The sequence below is a fragment of the Heliangelus exortis genome, chromosome 12 (assembly GCF_036169615.1).
Source record: "Heliangelus exortis chromosome 12, bHelExo1.hap1, whole genome shotgun sequence".
Taxonomy (NCBI): Eukaryota; Metazoa; Chordata; class Aves; order Apodiformes; family Trochilidae; genus Heliangelus; species Heliangelus exortis.
Window position 1 is genome coordinate 2,524,761 of NC_092433.1, and position 22,360 is coordinate 2,547,120.

Below are 22,360 nucleotides of genomic sequence, written 5' to 3' on the forward strand. Positions count from 1 at the left end.
ATTTGCTTGGATTCGAGGCTTCCCTCAGGAGCTGTCACCGCCTTCGTGCTCCTTCACACCTCCCCCATGCCAGGAAAACAGCAATCCCACAGTGTTCAACCATTGTGTTTGTGCTCAGGATTGTCTCACACTCTCCTCATGCTGGGCCTGGCTTAGGTTTAATTTTCCAGTCCCAAACTGAGGTGAGCTCACAGAGGGTACTAAATGTCTAAAAACGAGGCTGAAGCGTGTCTTGTTTTCCTCACAATTTTATGCTTCCCTCCATCTGTCTTCCCAAAGACCACGTTTTATCTTCCTTGGTTTTATGGCATTCAAATTACCCTATTTATGCAGTATATTGTGCTGAGGAAATGCTGGCAGGTCTCATCCAGCCTGAGGTGTCGCCAAGCTAAATTTCATACTTGAGCTAAACTGCAAATGTGATTGGGTCTTTAGACATCACTGGACTCATAAGGTCTGCTTAAGATAAACACACAAAAGTGGCTGTAACTCTCCTATGGGAAACCAAGCTGTATACACACAATTAAGGCACCATCACACAAATCACCACCTCTACAGTTGGTTTGGGGATGATAAATTAGCACGTGTGTGCTTCCCTGTATTGGAAGGGAGCACTTGAGGCAAGAGAACAATCCTTCTGGTAAATAATAGACAACTTTAATGATGTGAGGTGGGTGCCATCATCAAACTGAAGCAGACCTCCCTTCTTCTGAGCTTTTCTGCACCAAACAGCTCAGCCAGACCTTCCCTTCTGAAGTCCCACTCTAAATACTCACTTTCAGGGGAGAAACTGCAGGTTGGGATACTAAAAGGAATGTTGTGTGTACATTAAAAATAATCCCCTTGTAAGTAACTGAGTTTTTACTTTTCTGAATAACAAAGTTGCAAAGGTCTGACTGGGAATGGGGTTTGGAGACTTGTTTTCCACCAAGATTGTGATTATTTCAGTCCTAGTGGTGCCTTAGCACTGATTTAACTAGTTTTAAGTCAGACCATGGAGCTTTTTTTTTCCTTAGTAAAAGTATTTTAATTGTTAATCATATTAATAAGATATTTATATTGTTATATTGATCTCAATTATTAATTTATATTTATCATTTAAATACTTTATGGTGCAAGGAGCACTTATGGTATAAGGAGCAGTGGATCTGTTGAGCTCACATTCAAAATCCTATTACCTAGGTTAGCAAAGGGTTCTGCATTACTTTTGAGGGGAGAAGCTAATTCTAGAAAGTACAATTTAGCACCCAAAGAAACATTTTTGTGGGACCATCTGATATTTGTCATCCTGACTAAAATGTTAGGGTGCAAATTATATTAGATGATACCATTTAAGTATTGGCTTTATATAGTATTCTTAACCAGTTGTATTAATTTAGTGCATTCTTGAGCACTGGTATGAAGATTTACTAAATGTTCCAGTTTTTAGTGTATTTGCTGAAACCTTTAATAGTCACCTTTAGATTGTAGGACTGTGTTTGTCACATTCTGCTATAAATGGTAACTCCTTCCTGATTAGTAAACTATCTAATTTGATTACTTAGGAATTTAAATTAGCTGACAAAGAAAGATGTATAAATAGCTGGTATTTCTCAATTAGTTATTCTTCCCACCACTTAGAAGGCTTAATGAGAAAACTTTAAACATGTGCACTCACTTACTGGCCAAATTTATTTTCTAAGCTCTCTTCACCTTCTTTACCTGCAAGCTGAAGAAGAGATCCATCATTCTCCACCATTAATTGTATTAAAAAGAGAATCAGAAAAGAGTAGGACAACAGTGTTTCACCATCAGAATTACCTGGAGTGAAGTATGAGTAAGGAGAAGGTATAAAAATATTTAATTGAGGTAAGGTGTTATTAAAGAAAATGAGTAGCTAATCAGGAAGAGTTCCTATCCCAGCCTGCCTTTAAATTGCATTCAGGAGCTTGACTACACTGGAGGTAACTCCAGAGCAAAGGCAAGGGATGTGAGGCTTCTATAAAGTCACTATGTTGACTTTATGATGTTGCTTTGCTTCAAAGTCCTACATCTGTAGTTCTGGAAAATTGGTTCCTTCTCTGCCATTCTACAGGCAAGTCTAATTTTATAAAAGTAAAAGCAAATGGTAACTAAATAGGCTTTAACAATGAATGATAGTATTGACCCAGAATGGTCTTATTCTAATAATTAAGTAAAGGTGGAAAGCTTGTGGAAAGTTAGTAGAGTGGTAATCTTTCAGAAGGAAGGTGGGATAATATCTGAAAATAAGGGAACAAACTCTTAATGGGACATCTGGAGCTTTTTTTGTTGTTGTTGTTTGGATATTTGTGTAGTAGAGAAAATCTGGGGAAGAAAGTTGTTAGAGTATTGCAGGGTTGTTCATCTCAATCTTTATCTTTCCATCTCAAAACCTCTCCTTGAGGCCTCCAAGGTGGATTTTTAAAATGTAATTCAAAGACCTTTCTTTCTAACTTTCTACAACTGTGTTATTTACTGTGTTTCCTTAATTGGTTTTTGTGTATTTTAGATTAAATCTTTGTTTTCTTGTATCTACTGATGACTTTTAAATGTTGTGGGCTTTTTTCTTTTGATACCATTGTTAGTTTTGAGACTAATAGCTGGTGATTTGGGGCAAGATTTGGAGAGCCTGTAGAGAGCTTATCTGAAAGCTTATGTAAAGTTATCTTGCATCTTGTACTGATTTTGAACTTGGCCTCTAATCTGTTTTTCAGTCTAACTTTTGCTTTCCTAACTTGGGTAAGAAAATGTGCAAACACCAGAAGGTCTTAAGTTTCATTTACACTTTCAGCTAGCACTGCTGTTGAAGGGAGCAGTTTTCTTCCAGCCACTTGTATCAGTGTGGGTGTTTGTGTGGCTGCATATCAAGAACAGATTGGGGAATTGATGTGGGTTAAAACCAACTGAGGATTGTTTGGGGATTTTTTGAAACCACTCTAGTTTTAACCAGGCCACCAACGTGCTTTATCACACAGGTTTGTGATGGAACAAGCAAGGCAGATGATAAGATTTCTTCTGTTGACAGTGCTGGTTCAAAAGATACAAGTGCTTGGGTTTTTTTAGACAATTTTCTCACTTAGACTCTTGGCTGTGATTGATGCCATGCAATAAAGTCGTGGAAGGAAATGTTCAGCATTCTGTGTGTTATACAGGCAGGTTTTGCTTTTATTCCTGGTTTGTTTTTTTTTTCAGTCCAGCAACTTCTAATACTTCCTGCAGTGAACGTATCATGAGAGTGCATTAAAAAAATCCTGGGCCTTTTTTTCACTCTTTGCCCCTGGTAATAAAATGCATATTTACAATAGCCCCCATGGAACTTAGAAAGCTTGTCTGTAGGTGTGGGGTTTGTATCTACCTTGCCACTGTGGTTTTTAGGCCCCTTGAGGGGCCTCACAGATGCTGACTGTGCTCAGCATCCAGATTCCAAGTGGTAAATGCAGCTGAACACATACACAAACCATCTTATAGTAGAAATCTTTGGTGTCAGATCTTCACAGGAATATCTTGCTTTTAACTGAAGATGCTGATGTTCACAATTTGTACCAACATAACATAGATATCTTATGGACTGTCAATTCATGGGTTGATTCCAGTTTGGATTTGGGTGCAGTTTCCTTGTGCACTTCTGTAGGGATCAGGGGTTCTTTAAGTGCTCTTTAATCATCCCTCACTCGGGATGATTCTGCTTTCCAAGGATAAACTCATCTGATTCTTCCTCTGCTCTTGCTTCTCTGGATATTCCTCCAACAAAAGTGACAACTTTGTGTCTGGTAATTTTTCAGTGGCAGGAAAGCTGTCTCACTCTTCCATAGCACAAGTCTGTTGGAAGTGGCAGCCTCCTATGAGTTGATACTTCTTGTGTCTGCAACCACTGTAAATCTATAAAGAGTAATTTTCATCTGGAATTTCTGTGTGGTTCTGTGATTACATTTAAATTCTTAATTTTTACTTTTTTTTTTTTTTCCAATGTAAAGCATGGATTATGTTAATTGTTGCTGGTGCAGCTGCACGCAGGGATGAATTGGCTTGCTGCTTGTATACACCAACATCTCAACACCACCAGGTGTCCTCTGTTTTGGTATCACATCTTCATTACCTCCTGAGAATTCTAACTGAAAATACTGATTCTATGCCAAAGGAGAGGGGAGGCACAGAAACAAAAGTTTTTGCTTAGTTTTGTAGATGTTGAGGTGTGAAGACACTTGGAACTGTTTAGGGAATGCGTGCTGTTTGTTGTATTTTCTTAGTAAGACTAAGAAATATATTTTCTTACTAAGGGCTAACCACCCTGCCCCCACGTTCATTTGTCACCCTGTGACTCATCAGTATCCAAGGGATTATTTTCCAGCAAGGGCAGATAAATATCTGGGGAAAATAGTCGAAAATTTAAAATCTTAATCGAAATTTCTAGGTGTCTCCTCCAGACCTGTTGCTGCAGCCAGCTCAGTCACACAAAGGCTTAGCCTTCTCCTGCAGGGTTATAAAACCCAGGCAACAGCAACAATCAATTGACAAGTGGATTTTTACCAGGCAACAGTAATAGACAAGATAATAGAAATAAAAACAAGTGTAGAAGTTGGTTAAATACTGCAGTTTGTGGCTGTTCTTCTCACCTTGGTTCTGTCTGCTTGCTTGTTTGAGTCAGGAAGGGGTTTCTGTGACAGACTGGCAATGTGTGAGAGGACATATTTTTACACAGCAGCACGAATCAGACTGTGGGATGCAGTGAAACACTGAGACAAAAATCGTGATGTGTTTCTGCAGGTGGTGTACTGTGGGCTGCTTCACTCTGGGCCAAAAAATTGTTTTTGTCCCCTGAAGCTTCTGAGCTATGGGGATCTGACCTCTCTGAGACCAAGCACCCCATGCTGCAATCCTGCAGGAGCCACTGTTCTGCAGAAGTGATCAGGAGCACCACCATTCTTCTTGCTTAATGTGTTAAACCAGTATCCCACCCCAAAGCTCTTGGGGAAGCTGCATCTTATTTTTCTGTGTTTGGATAGGAGTGGTGATACAAAGCCACTTTTTAGGGGCTTTTCCCCTTGTGGAGATACCAAACAGCAACAAGTCAGGGTGTTCCCCTGTGCCATTAGCAGATGGAACAAAGAAGAGCTGCAGGTTGTTCCCTGCTCATTACTCCCTCTATCAGCTCTGCACTCCTGAATTATTAACAGCCCTGGCTCCAGAAAGGTAACAGAACCCTGGCTGGATTCCCAGTGGCATTAACCTGGAGCAGCACCAGCTCCTGGCTCTCCCATGGCTCTGTGCACTGGAAGTGGTGCTGCAAGTGATGAAGCACCACCCAAAGGGGACTTCAGTAGCAAATAATTGCAGTGGTAGTAATTCTTTTGCAGGTGATGGCTGTAATAGGATGTTTCCTTGCCATCCTTATTTTTAATTCCATTTTGTGAGTACTTCTAATTGAAAGAGTATGTTGCCTGATTAGCCATAACCTTTATTAAGGACTTGGGGTTTTTTCTAAGGTATGTGTGGATGGTAACGAGCCACATCAGGAGTGTTAGGCTAAGTGTGTGATGATCTGAGGTGCTGAACACCCACCAGGTATTCTAAGTATTTTAGATGATCAGCTGTTAACTGTAGCTTAGCTGCATTTCAAGACATAGTAGGCTGTAAAAATGAGTGAGATTTTGTAGTTAGTTTGTACAATTTGTGTGTTGGAGGGACTTTCTTGTAATTCAGCTTGAATTCAAGTGTATCTAACTGCCTAAATTATTACCAATATACTAATATTTTTTAATCTGTTCATAAGCAAGGCAGTTACAGCTGCAATACAGCATGGTATTTATTAGCCTAATAACTGTAGCCACTGAACTGCATATTATCATCATGTGTTACTAAAGCAGTATTGAAATTCTGTGCACACACACACACAAATGAAAAGGATCATTAAGCAGAATAAACAGCAAGTGACACTGAAAAATACATTACAGTGATATTTTAAGCTAATGCTTGTGTGGGCTGTGCAAAAGCTCAATGAGTTTATGTCCTTCAATCCTTCCTGCAATTCTGCTACTAAGCAAGTAGATTGTAGGGCTGCTTTTCCTATTCCTGTGAGGCCCTGCCCTCTGAGCAAGAGAGGGAGGAGAGCAAGGTGACAGGACTGCAAAATGGGATCAAAATGAGTGAAGGTGTTGACCTAGAAAAGCACTGACACAATTAGTGGCCATGTCTACAAAAAACATGATTTTAAGACAACGTATTTCTCTTTTCAAAAAGGTTGATCTTAATCAAAAGGTTTTTTTTTTCCTCATATAGCCTTAGTTTATGTTCTTTATCCTTTCTAGGTCCTAGTCCAAATGGTGGCTCTAGAGTGTTATTCATCATTCTGTATAGGAAAGGGCAAATTGACATTGCAGTTCTTTGTTAATGAGTGTATTCACTGGGATGATGTGATTTCCAGTGGAATCCTAGCTCTTCTTGGATTGCTCGAGCTGATTTATTTGAAAATATTATAGTGGGAGATCCAATCAGTGGAATTCATATTCTGTGAAAACCAAACTTGACTTGTTTATCAAGTCGGGGCTCTATTAATGCATCATGGTCTTGAAAGCTGCAAATGTGTATTTTATGACATTTTGGATACTCATTCAGAAATTACCCTTCTCTGCATTTCACATGGACTTGAATATCTGTAGTGGAAGTGAAAAATATTTAAAGGGGCATTTTCATGTAGCTAGGCAGCCCTATGGGGTTATTGTTTAATTTTTTGAATCAGAAATGCTGCTTCTTGAAGTACCTGAAGACCCCTGCCAGGAATGTTTGCAGTCCACATTTGCAGTGCCCCTGAGGAGTGGCTGTGATTACTTTGTTATTCTGCATTTAATTCCATAAGGCTTTATTCTCCTTATTTAGAGGAAATTTTCTGTTTAAAAGTTGTAGAGAAGATGGGGATGCTCTCCCTTTACAAGGTGACAGAGCAAGAGGCAACACATGCAATCAGCTTCAGAGGAATTATAAGGATGTAAGAAAAAGCCCCTCACCAAAAGATCTATTAAGCACTGGAATACATCAACCAGAGAAATGGTGGAATCTCCCTTGCTGTGAATGTTAGAGACTTAACTTGACAGGGCCTCACAAACATAACTGAAGAGCCTGTTTTCCACCAAAAATGATACTAGATGATCTCCAGGGGTCCCTGCCAGCCTAGACTTTTCTGTGATCTAATTGAGAGCAGTTTTCAAGTCCCAGATGGTATCTATCTGAAACTTCTCTTCCAAAATGTTCCTCTTCACTGTGTGGGGTTCTCATTCTTGTGAAGTTAGGTGTATTTAAAAAGCAGAGTTTGACTGCTGTGTAAACACATCCTCTTCCTGACCCATGTGTAACAGTCTTTTTTTTATCCAGATACTCATTACTCAATCCTGCTGATTAATCAACTGAATAGATGATTCTTTAGTGTTAAGACAGTCCCCAAATGTAGGATTTGCTAAGTTGAATTGGGCTGTTGCTAATTTTCTTGGAGTATTATGTTTCTCTGAATTATGGGCATTTATTTACCTTTCAATGTTTTGTTGCTGAAATGGTAGTTTTTGGATATAGACCATGAACCTTTTATGTGGCTACTTAAAAGTTTAAGTTTTCTATAAGATTTGTTGTTGCCAGAGAGGAAGTTATTGCATGTTATTACATGGGTTTGGCCTTGTTAGCACTTCCAGATTCTCAATAATCCCTTTGCTGTCTCTTAGTTTATGCATATGGCTTGTGTAAAATATCCTTTGGATGTTGTGTCTGTCTTAAATCTCAAAACAAAATAGGTCACTGGTGTTGAATTTCCTTGAAGAATTTGTGATAAAAAGCTGATAAAACTAAACTTGCACATCTGTGAAATGCTAAAGCACAAAATGAATGGTATGATCTGTAAAATATTTCTTCTTAAATGTTAGCTTGATAGCCAATAGAATAGTAGTAACATTGCTTAATCTGGAGAAACCTTTTTGTAACATTAAGAATTATAATTCCCTGGGAATTTTAACTTAAAAGAATTAATCCTTCAACTTTGAGATGCTCTAGGCAGGAGTGTTATCTCTTACAATGTTTTCAAGTCAATGTTTCACAAAATCTCATTAATGTTCTATAAAGGAAATAGTATCAAACAGTAGGGACAGATGTAATTTCAATTGAAGTAGGTGATGAGCAAGGATGAATTGAAATTAAAAAAAGGAAGAGCTGAATATGCATTTCAGCATAAATTATTTCACTACAGGCCTGCTAACTGCCTTAGTTAGAGGAATTTTGCTTCACTCATTGGGAATCACCTTGGATGAGGTGAGGATGTACAGCAAGGGACAAAGTTTCCTTGCAAGAGAAATGCTCCTACAAGGAGCTCTGACATTAGTCCTGGTATCAAAGCCCTTCTGTAGGGAGATTAAACCAAAGTCTAGTTTTCTGAATACAAAGATGCAGCAGTGGAGAAAGCAGCATTAGATATATGCTTTTTCAGGTACTTAAACTGAGAAAATAAACTCCTAATTGTCAGGGTTTCTGTAAGCTGAAAGGGTAAGGTTCTCTTACTGGAACCTGACCATGGTTCACATGCAAGCTCCACTGAGCTGCTGTCTAGATGAAGCCACATGAAGTTGAACAAATGCTATCAGTGCATTTTAGCTTACTTCTAGTTCTTAAAGACTTATTTTCCAAAAATTCTGTGTTCTGAAGGCTGAGAACTACATGATGACATCCAGTGAAAAGCAGCAAACTGGATAAGCAATTAATTGCAAAAGCTAAATAAAAATTATTAAAGGAGCTTTAAGAGGTTTTTTTGTTTGGTTGGTTGGTTGGTTTTTTTAAGCTGTTGGCTCTCAAGCTGCAGATTTTTAGCTTGATCAGCTGATTTTGAGTACTTCTTGCATGATGCTCTACCTGCCTTGATCATTAGGAAGCTGCACTTGCCATGTGAGAAACAGAAATTTTCAAAACTGTGTGAAGAATCAGAAGGTACATCACCTTGTTCTATTCAGATGCACAAAAATGTTCTTTCTGACAGTTTCTGTAACACAGTTCATCTTAACTTTTTAAATAACCTGCATATAAGTAAATTTTTTAAAAAACTGAATTAAGACATTTTGTCCTCCGTATGCTTTATATGATCCATTCCCATTTGGTTCTTTTCTAAGACAACTCTTGCCCAAGCAAATAGATTTAGAAGCAAAATTTTCACCATATTATTAGCCAACTTTTCCTGCAGAAGTGGTATCTTCCTTTGCTTCAAATAATTTCCCCCAGTAATTTGCAATTAATTTTCTGTTTCTAATGTATCTCTTTGTTTTAACTACACAGTTGAGTGTCTGAAAACTGTTGCACAGGTTGGTAAGTTCTTCTGATTCCCTTCTTTTATTTATTAATAAAAAACTGTATGAAGTGTGTCCAACTGTCAGAAATGAAAATAGATGGTTTATTTGTGGTGTATATTGGTTCCTCCAGAGTTTCCTCTAGATGGAGATTTTTAGCTGTTGTCAAGGAGTGTAGGTACTTGTAGAAATAGAGAAAACTGAGTAGTAATTGAACATATGAATCTTGTGCCCAGTAGAACCTCTTAAGTGTTGATCATATTTCAGCTTAATCAGAAGTAACAATAACATTGTAGTGTTATATGAGGCAGAGCAAAAAGATCCACTCTTTCTGCCTTTCAAATTTTTTGATTTATTCCTTGGACTGTTGCTTCTTTAATTTTCTGTTCTGTCAGAGATAAAATACAGGCTTTTACCAGAAGCCTGAAAACCCAAGAAAGCTTTTGCTTAAAAAAAAAAAAAAATCATTTGCAGTGATGGACCTGGAATACAGATGAGAAGAGTTGTTTTCCCAGCAACCTGAAACTACTCCTTTCTGGATATATTACATTTTGGATGTATGTTCACTGGATTCCTGAATGACCTTGCAGTTATTTGTGTTGAGGAAAGGGGGGGGGGAGGAAAAAACCCAACTTATCTTAGTTATCCTTTTTCTTTAGGAAGAAGTAGCTCTGGTAGATGACAGTGTTGATGGAAGAGCACACACTGAAAGCAGTTGTGTTAGTCACTGCCTCTAAGTTAGCACAGAAGGTTCCCATGTAGCAGCAGGGAGATATGTCAGCTGCATGTCTGGGTATTTTTAGTGCTTTTCTTAGGTTCTAATTAGTGATGTCTTAAAACGCAGTTAAAATTCAGATGGTTCCAGAACTAGCAGTTTATCTTCAGAGTAAATGAGGATAAAAAATGTTTCTTTATAGGAAAACGCCTGTGTTTGACTTCCCAGTTTAAACCAGTCTGTTCTGACATCAGTCAGCTTTTCTAAAGCTGAAGAGATATGTGACAGCAGCTCTTGAAAAGGTTACTCTGCATTCTAATGATGTAAAAATTTAGGTATGTATTGATCTTTGAGGAAACTGAGGCTTCTTCTGTAGCCTTTGGCAGGGGAGGTACAGCCTCTGGTAACTCTTTACCACAAAATTCAGCTGTATGGGGCTTCATTAACTTTGTGTGACCTAATTACTCTATGACTACATGGGCCACAAATCTTTGATACTTTGTTTTGAGTTCAACCTATGGGAAGTTGCTGTTAATCCTTTTTTTTTTCTTTTTCTTTTTTCTCTCTAGTGTAAGTGATCATATAGCCAGCACATGACCAAATTTGATGCTGCATTCTGATACTTGTGTATTCTGGAGAACAGCTGGTAAAGGTCTGCTCAGGACTAGCTTCCTTTCTCTTTAATTGTTTTAGCCTGTTTGGTGGTAAGTGGTTTGCTGAAGGTTTGCACTTCTATACACTGCACACCAGCCTAAAGGGCATCTGGTTTTGTTAGTCTTAATTATGTATTACTGAGGAGAAAAAGATTCCTGTGTTAATTAGGTAATACATCTTTCATTGTTACAAGTGTAACTCTGGATATAAAAGTGTTACTCTGGATATAAAAGTAAAACAAAGAGGATCCTGTACATCCATTTCACACAGGCAGTTACTGAGTTTGCCTGGGTGAAACCTGTCCAGCCCATAACTAGTTCTTTATTTCTGTATACATTCCCAGAAGGTGCATTCCTCTGAAGTGTGTATGTTTTTACTATTAGTAGCAGTCTGAATAACTAAACCTGGCTGGTAGCAATCCATTTTGGGAGGTTTTTCTCCAGGTGAGCACTGCATTTCATTGGCAGGAGCACAGAAGAAATTACTAAAACCACCTCCTGCATTCTGTTGCTGGTCTCTGGCCACGTAGGAGGCTTAATGCTCAGATCTGTATTTCTGCTGTCTTCCAAGAGAATTGAAATGTCACTGCTTAAACCTCATGTTTTCAGGATAAAATGCACAGCCTCCCAAAATACTGTATTGACTGAGTACTTCACCCACTATAAGTCAGATTTGTAAAGAATTCAAGGCAATTAAGCTGAGATCTCTCTTCTTTAAGATGTCTCCATTCCTGAACTAGAATCAATGTCAAGGGTTCCTATTGACTTTATGGGAAAGAAAAACATTGTTTCCTTCACTAATAGCAACAGACTGATACTTTTGGCTATCTTCAGGCCGGATTTTGAAGTCCTTTGTGATTCGCAAAGGTTTCATTTTCGGGTTCAAAAAAATAGTACAAAGTCAAATAACAAAAGCACATTGGGAATGCAGGAGACCTCACAGCTCGGCACAGAGCTTTTTTTACATGGTGACATGTGCAGAGATTCTCAGACAAAAATGAATCATGAAGCAAATGATTTTCTCATTTGCAGAGAGCACTGGGGAAAAATAGAGCTGCAAAAGTACCAGAAGATGTTTCCCACAGGACAAATGGAGGAAAGGATATTAGGGTCTACTTCAGCAGAACACTACTTAATGCATTGTGGAAATTACTGCTGGCCTGGAGTGTGGTGTCTCTTGAGGTCTAATCAGAGCAGATTCATGCCATCAGTTCCATGTAGCCAAGAGTCTGTCCTGCCTCCAACAGACCTGCTGAGATGCAGAGTGTGAGAATTCAGGCATTGACACTGCCTCTGGTTGGGCAAAATAAACTTTCTTCTGCCTGTGACATACCCTGTGGACACGCAGCTAGAATCTAACCTGACTGAAAATGACTAAAATGAGCTGGCTGCAATAACTCTGTGAGAAACAGCTCATTTTTCAGTGAGTCATGTCCTTAATGAAGCTCTGGGATGAAGAATAATAATGTTATGTGTAAGAGAGAATACTTGTGTTATACTGAAGTGAAAGTGCATTAGGCCAAGTGTTGCAGGAGAACCTGAGTATCTGCAGCATAACTAGGATTTAAAATGCAGTCACAGATTCCCTTTTTATCCAAGCAGCAAAAATTCAAGTGTTGTATATTCTGCAGGGAGCAAAAACTGGTTTTGGATGTGGACAAACATAAGCACTATTCCTGTCAAATTTACTTGCAGAATGTCCATTTTTCATTCAAACAAGCATCTGCAGTTGTTCATGTACATATTATTTTTTTCTTGGGGTACTTTTCATTACATCAAGTTGCCAGTATTTAACTTCAGCACCTTCCTTTCCACTTCTTTTCCCCCTTTCTTTCTCATCCTCTTCCTTCAGTGTATCATCACCCACCCTTCATCTATATTTTATTGCAAACTTCACTTTCTCCTTCAGAATGTAACACTCAATTTTTATTTTTTTCCTTTCTTCTCTAAGCTTTGAATCCAGCCTAACCCCCCATTTCTCACACTGTAGATTGTAGCTATGTCCATCTTGAGCTGCTCCAGTTTCTCTTGAGGCTCCATGCAGAGTGCTCAGGGCTCAGTTTGGCATTGCCCAGGCTGAAGCATCACCCCTCCATCTGTTGGCTTCATCTCCACTGGACACTTTGCTAAACTAGAAGGCAAAAGAAACAGTCAGCTGCAGTCCTGCCCGTGAGAGCAATTATTGGCCCTCCTCCACCTTCTCTTTGGTCTGAAATGAATGTTAGATTCTTCTCTCTTGTAGCTGTGGACAGTGCCAGAAACCTGAGATGTGAGGTCCAGGTGGACTGGGATTGCTCATCCCTTCACTCAGGGTGGCTGTCAGGAATCAGGCTAAATCAGTTACAATAGGAAGCTATTTTATATAAGGTTCCTGCTCTTGACTATATGAATGACACTTGAACTATAAAAAAAAAATGCTTTGAGAGCCAAAGTTTTCAGCCAGAGATATCCAACAGTATTATCTAGATATACCATTAATAACACAATATATTTCAAATTTGTGAGGGTGGTTGTTAACTCTGTGGTTTCTGTTTGTGGGTTACAGGGCTCCAGAGATCTTAACCAAGAAATGTTGTCTATAACCTTTAGCATCACAGAACTCCACAAAGGGCTTGTAGGTTGTGAAGTTCTCCATGGAATTCCTGACTGTTGTAATTTTTCTGGCCATGGAATAAGGGCAGTAATTCTCTTTCCCTCCCAGTTTAAGTGTCAAGACTGGATTTGCTGCATTTAAACAATATCACATGACTCTTATTACAGCAGATGATTTAATATTTAAAATGGTTCTCCTCCTGAAGTTCCTTACTTAATTTGAATGGGAAATTGGTGATGCTTAATTACATCAAGTGCTAAGAAGTTGCTAGAAATGTGTATTCTCTCAGCCTAGCTTTAGTCTGTCCTTGTTTTTAAAAATTAAAAGCACAAAACCCACCAAACTGGATGGGTTATGGGTGGGTTTAAACCCACCAAACTGGATGGGTTTAAATGCTGAATCTGGTATTCTTCTGAATCTTGCTTCCTTTTACCCAAAGTGTTACTGTGTATATTTATTAAGTCCTGCTTTTTACTGCCCAAAACTGCAATCTTAATGGACAGGTGTAACCCCTGTGCATGTGGAAGTGTTTTTATGGGCTGGAGCTTGGTGCCAGGATTGGTGCTGCTGTGCCTGGCACAGCAAGAGATGGCCACACAACTCCCATGTATCCATGCATTCACTTCACTTGGTATCCCTTTGATTGACATGGAAGCAGAATATTTCTTCTCATGCTTGTGCATCATATATTTTTACTGAAATACTGAGAATTTTTCTTCCATCTGTGCAAAGCACAGCCTTGTTCTGTAAGATTTTTCTAGTGAGACATCACTCCAGAAAAATCATTATATTGAGTAGCAAGCAGATTTTGGTATCAAGTAGATACATTATAGAGTTTATTTAAAGATGTTAATTAAAGTCCCCATTAAAGTTGTCTTCAGATCTGACTTTTGTCTTTAGTTACCAAATGTCTGGCTGATTTTACTCTTAAAATTTAGTATGCTCAAAATGAACTTGAAAAGAGTAATCAGTTCAGTTTTGCAGTTGTTTATTTCTGCATTTACCCAATAGGACCATTTAAGAGAGCTGTGCAAGTGAAAGAATGTGTTCCTATAGCAACATACACAGTCTGAAAGAGCTCTCATGGTGTCTAGCTCATTGAATCTTTCAAAGCAAACACAAGTTAAAAACAAGAGGTAAGATTAAAAAAAGTGGATGTGAAGAATATGGGTCCTAAGACAGCCCATGTATGAGCAGTAAGAGGATGTGCCTCCTGGCTGGCACTAGAAATGCTTCATTAAGGTGCCCTTGCTTGTTCCTTGGCAAAATTTCTGGAATTGCCAAGCTTGCCTGACCAAGTTTGCCAGGCAGCTGAGGTCATGGCAGCACCATGTGTCTGACTCAGCAAGGTTACAGAGTGAACCAGGCACTGAAAAAACCAGTGAGGTGCTGGCAAGAGGATTTGTGTTGGGAATTGGTAGAACACTTGGGTGGTTTGGGGTTGCTGGGTCTTTTTCCCCTGATAAGTCAGACTCATCCTTTCCATTTGTTTGCTGGAGATCAAGCCTTGAAGTCCAAGGGGAAGAGTGCTTACACTCCTGTCTTTTTAGTTGAGAGAAAAAACTACTTCTTGTTGAAAGATGAACACAGAGTGCACCTGAGTAATAGGTTTTCTGGTGAACAAATTTTGTCTGCCAGTCTTGTACAACAAAATATGCACAGAAAAGCTCAGTCCCTTCTCATGTGCATCTTAAAGAACAGTATCAGTGGAGGAGATACATGATGAAGCCAAAAGGGAAAGGGTTGGAAGGGCTTGTAGTTGAAAAGAGCAGAAAGCCAGAACTTCAAATAGAAGTGGAAACACAGGCATCTCTGATCCATGAAGAATGGTGGATTTGTGTTAATCTCATTTAAAGTTTAATATCTCATCTCATCTAAAGTTTAATATAAATGTTGCAGTTCAATTCAGAGTTGCCAAATTAGAGCTTGTGCTGGAAGTGTGTTTTAACAACTTGAGTGGTACAATATGCCCAAGATGAGAAAAACAATGTATGGTTAACCTTTCAAAAACTGAGAGAAGACAAGGGTCTTGTTCATCTCCAGTTTGATACATGTGCATGATATAAAATTCATATAGCAGGATGCAAATTTCATCAACATGTAGAAAAAAGAAAAAAAAAAAAAAGCTAAAGGTTAATACTAAATGGGGCTATAATTTGCTGATGGAGAAGCACTGGACTAAGAGTTCTGTGTTTATTGAAGGAAGCAGGCTTCCTGCCTTGCTCATTCTCTGGTTGGTTGTTTGCCCCCATGATCCCACACTTCTGTTTCCTTCAGAGCAGCTCTTGGGGTTGCCTGGAGGCAAGGGAGGCTGAGTCAGCTCCATCACCTGACAAACCATGCTTGGAATTCAGCTGTTTCCATCAGCAGGCAAGCACCAAACAGCCCTCAGGCAAGTGACAGCTGAATGTCTTTGGGAGCTGGGGAATGAACAGAGATGAGAGAGAAAAACTAACTTACCCTTTTTCAGGGCAGCAATGAGAATTTTTGCTTACTGTAAGAGAACAGAATTACAGCTCAGTCTCAGGCTTCATTTTTGTCTGTAATAGTCCTGATCTTATAAAGGTGCTGATGTTTACAAATAAATTGATAGTTTCTTCTATAAAAATTTCTACAGGACACTTCTGAATCAATACAACTAGGTAAAAGTCTGACAGTTTTCTTTCACTGAGGTCCTGCATAACTCTCTCATAGTATCAGGTCATATAGAGTCTGAGATGTGCTTGTGACTGCTTTTAATGTGGTCTTGACAGTTGAATTATTTGCTTGTGGGGAGTATTTATAAGGGCCATAACTTATGACTGCCTGCAGTAGCTGAATAATATTTGTTAATACTAAAACAGACTTTATTTTCACTCTCTTTACCATTTATAAGTGGTGAGCATACATCTTGGGATAGCAGAAGTATAAAATCCTATTTGCTACAGTGCAGCTTTTTCTTCTGTCTCCATTTTACTTCCATTACCTTATATCTTACTTTCCCTAACTGGACAACCATCTGTGTTTTAATGGCCTTTTTGTTTAAGCTAATTCAGTACTTTGAGACTAAAACTAGTGCTCCCTGTCTTAAAACACTTAATTTTAATTTGGATTCTAAGATGTAAAAATTGTGGTGCAATTTCAGAGTTGTATTTAAGTTAAATTGAGAAATAACATGTCCCTTGTTAGTTAATCCAGAACTTCTGTTTGTCTGCCTCTTTTCTCCTTAGAATGTGAATAAGAAGATTTTTCTATAACAAATAAAATTTCCCTTCTTTTATTTGTGTATTAATTTTACTGTAATTCTGTTATTAACAGGCAACATTCAATTTATTTTAAAAAATATTTGGGGAGTGCTCTTTGCTAATTCTTCTTAGTATCATGTTTAGCTTATATATAGCTATAAAACTTCTCTCTCCATACTAGAAGCTTCCAGAAAACTTTAAACAAAAGAAGGCTAAATAACTTTAACAACTAGAAACATGCCTGTGTTACTGGATGCATCTCAGGGTTAGGAAATTTCAAATTTATTAGGAATAATTTATCTACAATATTAATTGAAATTACTATCATGAAAGTTCCTCTAAATAGGGCAGATGTTTCTGTACATTAGGAACTAAAAGTCTGCCTTGACTTCAGTGTGCAAGCCTCAGACAGCCACTGTACTGGTTGGATTATCCTGGTAAATGTGCTCACCAATCATTTGGAAATATTTATTCCTGCTGAGAGGGGGAAAATGGGTTTTAACTAAGGCAGAAGCATGGTGGGTGTTTTTGGAGAAAAAAACCCCAGCCATTACTTACTGGGAATCTGAGGTATAAAGCAGTTTGTGCCTAGTTCTGAGTAACTATTGGGACTTGGTTTGTAGAACTATCATGGGGACAGGAACAGAAGTTGCTCTTCTGTTTCCAAACAGCAATGTTGGGCAGTGTCTGTAGCATCTGGCATTTCTTTACCCCAGATATCATAGAATCATAGAATGGGCTGGGTTGGAAGGGACCTCAGAGCTCATCAAGTCCAACCCTTGCTCCACTCCCCCCGTGGTTCCCAGCCCATGGCACTGAGTGCCACATCCAGGCTCTTTTGAAATATCTCCAGGGATGGAGAATCCACCCCTTCCCTGGGCAGCCCATTCCAATGGCTGAGCACCCTCTCCAGAAAGAAATTCTTTCTAATGTCCAACCTAAACCTCCCCTGGCACAACTTGAGACCTCTTGTGCCCTCTTGTCTTGCTGAGGGTTGCCTGGGAAGGGCACTGGAGCTAATAGCTGTGTCTTTACTCCAAATTATTGCAATAAAATGCCCTTTTTAGAGAATGAGTTATCTAACTGGCTGTAGACACAACCAGCCTGTAAACAGGGCCTCATTTTGTGTAGTGTGGCACTGAAAAGGTTTGGGCAAAGACAAGTTACCTGGTACAGGGCCCAACAAAGAGATTGGTACTGAGAACTATTTGGCATGAACAGACTTCTTGGCTTAATAAATTCACAGTGGGTTCCTGAAAACCCACAGCTGTGTCCTGGAAACCCCAGGGTTTTTTCAACCCTCCTTTTCAGCGTTTATTACTTGTGGGTTTTTTCTGCTGCTGCTTAGCCCATATTTAAGTTATTACATTTGATGTGTCATTTTTAATGCAAAATGCATTAAAAACACCTTGCATGCTAGAGTAAATGTATTTTCCACTGTGCAATGCTTTCATTATTTTTCCAGGTATACTGTGACAAGTCCTGTAAGGCAAAATTGAAAAAAGGACATTAAGAGAGTGTTCCAAATAACTTGCACTTCTGTTTTCTGCAGGAATTGTGTGTTGTAAATTGCTTTTGGGTTTGTAAATCTGTATCACAGGTTAGGCAGATCAGTAGGCAACAGTAATTATTTTGGTGTACAGGTGATACTCAACTGCTTGTAAGAGAGTGAAACAAAACCCTTTTTTTTTGACTTAGACAGGCTGGAGAGCTGGAGAGTTGGGCAGGGAGAAACATGATGAAATTCAACAAGGGGAAGTGTAGAGTTTTGCATTTGGGGAAGAACAACACGATGTCCCAGTATAGGTTGGGGGCTGAGCTGCTGGAGAGCAGTGTAGGTGAAAGAGACCTGGGGGTCCTGGTAGACAAGAAGATGCCCATGAGCCAGCAATGTGCCCTTGTGGCCAAGAAGGCCAATGGCATCCTGGGGTGCATTAGAAAGGGTGTGGTTAGTAGGTCAAGAGAGGTTCTCCTCCCCCTCTATTCTGCATTGGTGAGGCCACACCTGGAGTATTGTGTCCAGTTCTGGGCCCCTCAGTTCAAGAAGGACAGGGAAGTGCTTGAAAGAGTCCAGCGCAGAGCTACTGAGATGATTAAGGGAGTGGAACATCTCCCTTATGAGGAAAGGCTGAGGGAGCTGGGTCTCTTTAGTTTGGAGAAAAGGAGACTGAGGGGTGACCTCATCAATGTTTTCAAATATGTAAGGGGTGAGTGTCAGGGAGATGGAGTTAGGCTTTTCTCAGTGGTGACCAGTGATAGGACAAGGGGTAATGGGTGTAAATTGGAGCATAGGAGGTTCAAGTTGAATATCAGAAAAAATTTTTTTACTGTAAGGGTGACGGAGCCCTGGAACAGGCTGCCCAGGGGGGTTGTGGAGTCTCCTTCACTGGAGACATTCAAAACCCACCTGGACACGTTCCTAGGGGATGTACTCTAGGGGGCCCTGCTCTGGCAGGGGGGGTTGGACTAGATGATCTTTCCAGGTCCCTTCCAACCCCTAGGATTCTAGGATTCTATGAAAACCCAGTGCTGTAGATCAGAACAGACTACAAACCACCCCAAGATAATGAAGGAAATAAAGGTCTGTTTGCCTTAGCTGCTTCTGAGTGAAATAAGAGAATGGTATCTCTGTCAACTCTCAACATTCTTGAAATGAGTGTGTTGGAAAGAACTTGGGTTAGATACAAAGATTTTGAGGCATTATAATTCAAGTTAATTAGTTCATATAATATGATTGGGTTTGTTTACATAAGTGCAGAAGTATCTTTCATTCTTATTTAACCCTGTCTGTAGCCTGTAGCAGTTGTAGCTTTCTTCTTGCCACGTAAGGGTGCAAGCCAACAAGACTCTTGCATAACCACAGATTTGGCTGTTAAAAGTTGGTCACAGAAACACTTTCCTCTAAAATTTTGTAGAATAAAAAAAAAAAAATCCCCTTTCTTCATTGGGATGATCTTAAGACTTTTACAGACGTTTTTGAGAAGAGTAAGAAAATATGAATACAGTAAATAATATGAAATATTAAGACTCGTGTTCTCTCCAGAAATGGTGGTGTCCCATCATTCAAAATGAGTCCATTTATGGCTGAGGTCTGGTTTAGGCTTGAGAGAGGTCTCCACACAGCTGTCCCTTTTGAAGCTGTATAACTGTGCAAGTATTTTTATTGCCAATTTTCTAAGTAACTGAAATCCATGCTTGGAAAATCTGTGCCTGAACCATGAATACTGGCACAAGATGAAGTAGGTGTGCTAGCAAAGAGCTGCCCAGCCTTCTGCCTGGGGTATGGGAGGACAGGACAAGGACTTGCAGCAGTGGCTGCAGCCAATTGTCACAGCCAGTAGACTAAATGAGTTTGTTTTGGCAAATCCCCAATCATGTCTAATTAAAACCTTCTCTGCACAGTCCTGAAATGCTCTTCTGCTGCTCTTCTTTGAGTGTCCTTGTTGATATAAATAGCTTAAGAAGTTTCCTCACCTGTGTTTGCAAGTGACTGACCACTCTCTGACTCTTTCAGGTCAGGAATGCAGCCTCTGCTGGGTCACTGACCTGCAAGAGTGGGAACACCAAACTTCCTTCTCAAACAGGCTGCTCAGATTTCCTGCATCCTCTTGAGTGAGCTGTCTGCCTGCAGCCACAACTCCCTTTTGCCTGTCCCCAGCAGAGGTAGCTGATTTCATGTGCACTTCTCATGTGTAACTTGCAGTAACAGTGAATATATCCACAGGGGGATGCTGATTATCTGAAATAAACGCAACTTTGATGTGCAAAAAGCCTTGTATTTCACTGTGTGCATGTGCATTTCACTGTTGAATTCTGGTGTAGTGCAGAGCTCCTGAGGAAAATCTGTAATTAGTTTACATTAAAACGCAGTGTGCTGGGTGTAGTAATTAGGATTATTTCCCTGTGGTTAAAAACCCCAGACAAACCAGAGCATTTTGATTGCTTCTTTTAGGGCTGAGTCATCTATTTTAGAGAACTGAATAAATATTGGGTTTTGCCTATACATCTAATCTGTGCTAGTAGTGTGGTTGTAAACATTTGGATTCGCATAGGATTGTGTCCTGTAGGAACACAGCAGCCAAACTACAGCTTTCAGGTGAGAACTTTTCCTTGAAGGAAACCCTAAAGAAATCAGTGTATTTTGGGGCCCAAGTGGTGGACATAATGAAGTCAAAAAGCAGAAGAAGTGGCAATAGAAGTAGCAGTGCCTCATACTGGCTCTAAACAGTTTTACTTTTTAGCTCTTCTTTCCAAAGAAATCAGCATTAGCTGGCTGAGGTACAAGAAGTACTATCAGAGAGCAGCAATAAATCTTAGTCAAGATATTTAAGATATCAGTTTATGAGAAAGATATGGGTGGAGGGCTGTATGGACTTATGAGCAGAGCATTCCATAGGTCAGTATCCAGACCTTAACTCTTCCACGTTCCTTTTCTCATCTTATGAACAGCAAGCAGGAGTTTGTTTTGCTCCTCCCAGAACTCTTCCTGTCCAAACCCCTTTTGCTCACTTACTGGATTATCCAGGAACACTCTTCAGAGGAGCCAGTGAGATGCATCTGGTTCAGTAGCCAAATGAGCCTGATGTCCCTGTATTTTTGGGAACAGCTCTGATACCTGGCTGCACGCTGCCACTCTTTGCTTTAGGGCATTAATTGGTTACTGCTGAAATCAGAGAGGAATTCTCTATTCTGAGCCTCTGCCCACTGCAGTAAGGAAGTGAGCTGGACTGTTACCACCTGGCAGACTCTATTTCCCTATTGATAGATTCTAATTTGGCTGTTAATGGAAACTTTGTTCTGATTGTAATTACAAATTGACAAGTACAAATTTATTCTAATTGCATTTCATGAGACTGCTTGATCTTCAGGAAGGCACCAAGTCTGCACAGTGTCTCACTGTCACAAGCAGTGACTCTTCAGGAGAAGGAGGAAAGCAGAGAACTCTAAATATTACTGGTGCTCTGTGAAAAATTCAAGGTATTGGATTTTTAAATTTAACATTAGTCTCCTTTGCAGGGCACTTTAAAAACCTGCTGTTTCATTCTGACATTAGATATGGAAATAACTCATAACAATGGATTTATAATAATATTTGGGAAACTTTTGTTTATCATAGCTGAACATCAGGGGTTTTCCCAGCAGTCCTACAGTGCTTACTTTCTTTTCCTCCAGCTACATATATTTTGGAGAGGATATATGCATATGGGGAAAGAATAAAGATCTTGGTGAGGCTAATATAGCAGGGTTTATAACAAAGCAGTTCTGGCAATTTCATTATATTACTTTTGAAGGAGTTTCTTTTCACTAAAATGACACAACAGGGACATTCCATGCAGAGAAAAATGACCTTCCTGTATTCACTGATCACTTATGTGCTTATTTATGGCTTAGCTCTAATAAGATATAAGGCTTTTACAGCATATTACAGATTCTTAGAAAATGTAGTACTGTGAGATGGGTATCTTGTTAAAAGTCTGAAGGTAGTTGCTACCAGAGATGGTTATTGCAAAAAAGCAAGGTTCAGTGCTAAGCCAGCATTCCCTTGGCTGCTGCACTGGAAGTTCTTGCACAGCTGCATTATTTAGGCATCCTGTCTGTTACCTCTGGGAGTGGGATAATGAGTAGCAACAAGAAAGCAGAGAGAACTGTTAAATATGGTTTCATACAAGCTTGGAACTGGTTCTGTTTGGCCTGATTCTTGCTTTTTCCCGAGTTACTCTTGGCCTTTTTGTCCCTCTGGAACTGAGCTGTAAGAAGGTGCCTATAAACTGCCAGCACCTGCTGCAGGACCTGGGAGTCAGAGCTCCCACCATGCCGAGTCAGAGCTAATAAAATCTATTTAGTGAAGAGTATGGGCACTTTAGGTG